The sequence below is a fragment of the Hyla sarda genome, chromosome 4 (genome assembly GCF_029499605.1).
Source record: "Hyla sarda isolate aHylSar1 chromosome 4, aHylSar1.hap1, whole genome shotgun sequence".
Lineage (NCBI taxonomy): Eukaryota > Metazoa > Chordata > Amphibia > Anura > Hylidae > Hyla > Hyla sarda.
In genome coordinates this window covers 19931424-19936423 of record NC_079192.1, presented here as the reverse complement: position 1 = coordinate 19936423, position 5000 = coordinate 19931424, and the positions used below count along the sequence as shown (strand labels likewise).

At 47.6% G+C, this 5000-nt stretch overlaps 9 non-coding genes across 9 annotated transcripts; 3 read left to right on the top strand and 6 right to left on the bottom strand.

Moving 5' to 3' along the window:
* Positions 1-347: 347 nt before the first annotated feature.
* TRNAL-UAG (transfer RNA leucine (anticodon UAG)) lies at positions 348-429 on the bottom strand. Its single transcript has one exon. It is a non-coding gene; the product is annotated as a tRNA-Leu (tRNA).
* A 155-nt stretch (positions 430-584) lies between these two features.
* Positions 585-656, top strand: TRNAQ-CUG (transfer RNA glutamine (anticodon CUG)). Its single transcript has one exon. It is a non-coding gene; the product is annotated as a tRNA-Gln (tRNA).
* A 684-nt stretch (positions 657-1340) lies between these two features.
* Positions 1341-1422, bottom strand: TRNAL-AAG (transfer RNA leucine (anticodon AAG)). Its single transcript has one exon. It is a non-coding gene; the product is annotated as a tRNA-Leu (tRNA).
* A 286-nt stretch (positions 1423-1708) lies between these two features.
* Positions 1709-1790, bottom strand: TRNAL-UAG (transfer RNA leucine (anticodon UAG)). Its single transcript has one exon. It is a non-coding gene; the product is annotated as a tRNA-Leu (tRNA).
* A 155-nt stretch (positions 1791-1945) lies between these two features.
* On the top strand, positions 1946-2017 carry TRNAQ-CUG (transfer RNA glutamine (anticodon CUG)). Its single transcript has one exon. It is a non-coding gene; the product is annotated as a tRNA-Gln (tRNA).
* Positions 2018-2701: 684 nt separating this feature from the next.
* Positions 2702-2783, bottom strand: TRNAL-AAG (transfer RNA leucine (anticodon AAG)). The gene has a single exon. It is a non-coding gene; the product is annotated as a tRNA-Leu (tRNA).
* Positions 2784-4022: 1239 nt separating this feature from the next.
* Positions 4023-4104, bottom strand: TRNAL-AAG (transfer RNA leucine (anticodon AAG)). Its single transcript has one exon. It is a non-coding gene; the product is annotated as a tRNA-Leu (tRNA).
* A 286-nt stretch (positions 4105-4390) lies between these two features.
* Positions 4391-4472, bottom strand: TRNAL-UAG (transfer RNA leucine (anticodon UAG)). Its single transcript has one exon. It is a non-coding gene; the product is annotated as a tRNA-Leu (tRNA).
* A 155-nt stretch (positions 4473-4627) lies between these two features.
* Positions 4628-4699, top strand: TRNAQ-CUG (transfer RNA glutamine (anticodon CUG)). Its single transcript has one exon. It is a non-coding gene; the product is annotated as a tRNA-Gln (tRNA).
* Positions 4700-5000: the final 301 nt, after the last annotated feature.

Genomic DNA, 5000 nt, shown 5'->3' with positions numbered 1-5000 from the left:
CCACACCCCCGAAGAGACTGGAGCCTTAATTCAGCGCCTTAGACCGCTCGGCCACGCTACCACATGGTGTTGCAGCTTTCCGACCCTACCTGGGGACATAGACCTAAGTAAAGGGCAAAACAAGCATAGCTTCCCCTTCGGGAATTCGGAGCCTGGTTACCTGCATGACAGGCAGGAATACTCACAACTATACTAACGAGGAACAACCTATGCCTGCTGCTCCATGGTAATGTCCTTAAAGGGTCAGCGTTTAATAGTTCTGAAGGGAGAATTAATCGCTTTAGCTCAGCGCTAGGGATCAAAGGTGTAATCTCGTTATACCTCTGGAAACAGTAAAAAGTGCCTAATGGCAGCGGTGGGATTCGAACCCACGCCTCCAAAGAGACTGGAGCCTAAATCCAGCGCCTTAGACCGCTCGGCCACGCTACCACACACAACTGCTGCTTTTCAACCCTACCTGAGGACGCAGACCTAAGTAAGGGGCGAAATAATCATAGCCACCCCATCTGGGAACCGTACCCCGGTTTTCTGGAGATCTGGAGGAAGAATTAAAAGTTTTAGTGTGGCAGGTGAAGGTACTTAATGGTTCCATGGTGTAATGGTTAGCACTCTGGACTCTGAATCCAGTGATCCGAGTTCAAATCTCGGTGGGACCTTTCTTTACTTTCCTCTCATTACTCAGTACTGTATTAAAATTATTTAACCTTCTTCCAGATGTGAGCTTTTCAAATCCATAAATGCTGCTTCCATACCTTTGTGTTCTGTCGCCCCAAGGTGCAATTAGTTGAGAACTTGGATGAAAACTCATGCCTCAAAGAAACCCAGAGCACTCACATCCCCCCGGGAGCCATAATGCCAGAAATATGGGTTATCCAGGATTAGAAAATAAAGTTAAATTGCCTCTTTCTTCCAGAAACAGTGCCAGCTCTGGCTAGTATAGAGTGAATTTCCTGATTGGTTAACCTCTGTGAATATCCCTGGCTTTTGCAGCTCGGTGCAGATTATGGTGTACGCTGCTCTGTGCCTATGTTTCAGATCTAGGGAAGGATTAAGGCAAGACAGCAAGGGTCAGTTTTGTAGTTCTTCCTGTTCACCCTATTCATCACAGAGTACATCTGATCCCTGGGGATCCCTCCTCAAGGATTGTATTCCAGATTGTCCGCGCAACATCTTAGCAGGTGGTAATACAGCGCCCATACTGAGAGAGGGACGAGAGGTTCTCCTGCATTGAAAGGGGAAGCGCTGATTAGTTAGCTGGCGCCAGGTACCTGCCTCAACCAATCGATATTCTGGGCATGTAACGTGAGCTGAAAGAGCAAGTAAAAGCAAAAGCTACTCAATGGCAACGGTGGGATTCGAACCCACGCCCCCGAAGAGACTGGAACCTTAATCCAGCGCCTTAGACCGCTCGGCCACGCTACCACATGGTGTTGCAGCTTTCCGACCCTACCTGGGGACACAGACCTAAGTAAAGGGCAAAACAAGCATAGCTTCCCCTTCGGGAATTCGGAGCCTGGTCACCTGCATGACAGGCAGGAATACTCACAACTATACTAACGAGGAACAACCTATGCCTGCTGCTCCATGGTAATGTCCTTAAAGGGTCAGCGTTTAATAGTTCTGAAGGGAGAATTAATCGCTTTAGCTCAGCGCTAGGGATCAAAGGTGTAATCTCGTTATACCTCTGGAAACAGCAAAAAGTGCCTAATGGCAGCGGTGGGATTCGAACCCACACCTCCAAAGAGACTGGAGCCTAAATCCAGCGCCTTAGACCGCTCGGCCACGCTACCACACACAACTGCTGCTTTTCAACCCTACCTGAGGACGCAGACCTAAGTAAGGGGCGAAATAATCATAGCCACCCCATCTGGGAACCGTACCCCGGTTTTCTGGAGATCTGGAGGAAGAATTAAAAGTTTTAGTGTGGCAGGTGAAGGTACTTAATGGTTCCATGGTGTAATGGTTAGCAATCTGGACTCTGAATCCAGTGATCCGAGTTCAAATCTCGGTGGGACCTTTCTTTACTTTCCTCTCATTACTCAGTACTGTATTAAAATTATTTAACCTTCTTCCAGATGTGAGCTTTTCAAATCCATAAATGCTGCTTCCATACCTTTGTGTTCTGTCGCCCCAAGGTGCAATTAGTTGAGAACTTGGATGAAAACTCATGCCTCAAAGAAACCCAGAGCACTCACATCCCCCCGGGAGCCATAATGCCAGAAATATGGGTTATCCAGGATTAGAAAATAAAGTTAAATTGCCTCTTTCTTCCAGAAACAGTGCCAGCTCTGGCTAGTATAGAATGGATTTCCTGATTGGTTAACCTCTGTGAATATCCCTGGCTTTTGCAGCTCGGTGCAGATTATGGTGTACGCTGCTCTGTGCCTATGTTTCAGATCTAGGGAAGGATTAAGGCAAGACAGCAAGGGTCAGTTTTGTAGTTCTTCCTGTTCACCCTATTCATCACAGAGTACATCTGATGCCTGGGGATCCCTCCTCAAGGATTGTATTCCAGATTGTCCGCGCAACATCTTAGCAGGTGGTAATACAGCGCCCATACTGAGAGAGGGACGAGAGGTTCTCCTGCATTGAAAGGGGAAGCGCTGATTAGTTAGCTGGCGCCAGGTACCTGCCTCAACCAATCCATATTCTGGGCATGTAACGTGAGCTGAAAGAGCAAGTAAAAGCAAAAGCTACTCAATGGCAACGGTGGGATTCGAACCCACGCCCCCGAAGAGACTGGAGCCTTAATCCAGCGCCTTAGACCGCTCGGCCACGCTACCACATGGTGTTGCAGCTTTCCGACCCTACCTGGGGACACAGACCTAAGTAAAGGGCAAAACAAGCATAGCTTCCCCTTCGGGAATTCAGAGCTTGGTCACCTGCATGACAGGCAGGAATACTCACAACTATACTAACGAGGAACAACGTATGCCTGCTGCTCCATGGTAATGTCCTTAAAGGGTCAGCGTTTAATAGTTCTGGAGGGAGAATTAATCGCTTTAGCTCAGCGCTAGGGATCAAAGGTGTAATCTCGTTATCCCTCTGGAAACAGCAAAAAGCGCCTAATGGCAGCGGTGGGACTCGAACCCACACCTCCAAAGAGACTGGAGCCTAAATCCAGTGCACACAACTGCTGCTTTTCAACCCTACCTGAGGACGCAGACCTAAGTAAGGGGCGAAATAATCATAGCCACCCCATCTGGGAACCGTACCCCGCTTTTCTGGAGATCTGGAGGAAGAATTAAAAGTTTTAGTGTGGCAGGTGAAGGTACTTAATGGTTCCATGGTGTAATGGTTAGCACTCTGAACTCTGAGTTCAAATCTTGGTGGGACCTTTCTTTACTTTCCTCTCATTACTCAGTACTGTATTAAAATTATTTAACCTTCTTCCAGATGTGAGCTTTTCAAATCCATAAATGCTGCTTCCATACCTTTGTGTTCTGTCGCCCCGAGGTGCAATTAGTTGAGAACTTGGATGAAAACTCATGCCTCAAAGAAACCCAGAGCACTCACATCCCCCCGGGAGCCATAATGCCAGACAAATGTGTTATTCGGGATTAGAAAATAAAGTTAAATTGCCTCTTTCTTCCAGAAACAGTGCCAGCTCTGGCTAGTATAGAGTGGAGTTCCTGATTGGTTAACCTCTGTGAATATCCCTGGCTTTTGCAGCTCGGTGCAGATTATGGTGTACGCTGCTCTGTGCCTATGTTTCAGATTTAGCGAAGGATTAAGGCAAGAGAGCAAGGGTCAGTTTTGTAGTTCTTCCTGTTCACCCTATTCATCACAGAGTACATCTGATCCCTGGGGATCCCTCCTCAAGGATTGTATTCCAGATTGTCCGCGCAAAATCTTAGCAGGTGGTAATACAGCGCCCATACTGAGAGAGGGACGAGAGGTTCTCCTGCATTGAAAGGGGAAGCGCTGATTAGTTAGCTGGCGCCAGGTACCTGCCTCAACCAATCCATATTCTGGGCATGTAACGTGAGCTGAAAGAGCAAGTAAAAGCAAAAGCTACTCAATGGCAACGGTGGGATTCAAACCCACGCCCCCGAAGAGACTGGAGCCTTAAACCAGCGCCTTAGACCGCTCGGCCACGCTACCACATGGTGTTGCAGCTTTCCGACCCTACCTGGGGACACAGACCTAAGTAAAGGGCAAAACAAGCATAGCTTCCCCTTCGGGAATTCAGAGCCTGGTCACCTGCATGACAGGCAGGAATACTCACAACTATACTAACGAGGAACAACGTATGCCTGCTGCTCCATGGTAATGTCCTTAAAGGGTCAGCGTTTAATAGTTCTGGAGGGAGAATTAATCGCTTTAGCTCAGCGCTAGGGATCAAAGGTGTAATCTCGTTATACCTCTGGAAACAGCAAAAAGTGCCTAATGGCAGCGGTGGGATTCGAACCCACGCCTCCAAAGAGACTGGAGCCTAAAACCAGCGCCTTAGACCGCTCGGCCACGCTACCACACACAACTGCTGCTTTTCAACCCTACCTGAGGACGCAGACCTAAGTAAGGGGCGAAATAATCATAGCCACCCCATCTGGGAACCGTACCCCGGTTTTCTGGAGATCTGGAGGAAGAATTAAAAGTTTTAGTGTGGCAGGTGAAGGTACTTAATGGTTCCATGGTGTAATGGTTAGCACTCTGGACTCTGAATCCAGTGATCCGAGTTCAAATCTCGGTGGGACCTTTCTTTACTTTCCTCTCATTACTCAGTACTGTATTAAAATTATTTAACCTTCTTCCAGATGTGAGCTTTTCAAATCCATAAATGCTGCTTCCATACCTTTGTGTTCTGTCGCCCCAAGGTGCAATTAGTTGAGAACTTGGATGAAAACTCATGCCTCAAAGAAACCCAGAGCACTCACATCCCCCCGGGAGCCATAATGCCAGAAATATGGGTTATCCAGGATTAGAAAATAAAGTTAAATTGCCTCTTTCTTCCAGAAACAGTGCCAGCTCTGGCTAGTATAGAGTGGATTTCCTGATTG